Genomic DNA, 493 nt, shown 5'->3' on the forward strand with positions numbered 1-493 from the left:
GACCAGGCTGGTCTCGAACTCACAGAGATCCGCCTGCCTCTGCCTCCCGAGTGCTGGGATTAAAGGCGTGCGCCACCACCGCCCGGCTATTGTTTTGCCTTTTAAGACAGGATCTCTTTATGGAGGTGTAGACCAGGCTGCCCTCAAACTCTCAGAGACTAGCCTACCTCTGTATCTAGAGTGTTAGGATTATTTCCTAACTGAGCCTCTCTGCTGGCGTAAAGAACTCCAATCAAACCAGATTAGACCAAATCAAAAATGACCACATTTAATGAATGCCGTGCTCTCAGGTGGCAGGAAGCATGGTGGTGTGGGGTGGGGAGGACACCCAAAATCTGAAATCACATGTTCCTTCTCTGGGCCGCTGCCTAAATACCCTGTGGGAGTGGTCCCAACCCTCCCCCTGGCCTGGCTTGGGACTTGTAGAATCTTTAACACTGGTGCTGTGTACAAAATGTTTCATAGTGATATTTTTATACAAGCATATCATGTA

Source organism: Microtus ochrogaster, unplaced genomic scaffold (assembly GCF_000317375.1).
Source record: "Microtus ochrogaster isolate Prairie Vole_2 unplaced genomic scaffold, MicOch1.0 UNK25, whole genome shotgun sequence".
NCBI lineage: Eukaryota > Metazoa > Chordata > Mammalia > Rodentia > Cricetidae > Microtus > Microtus ochrogaster.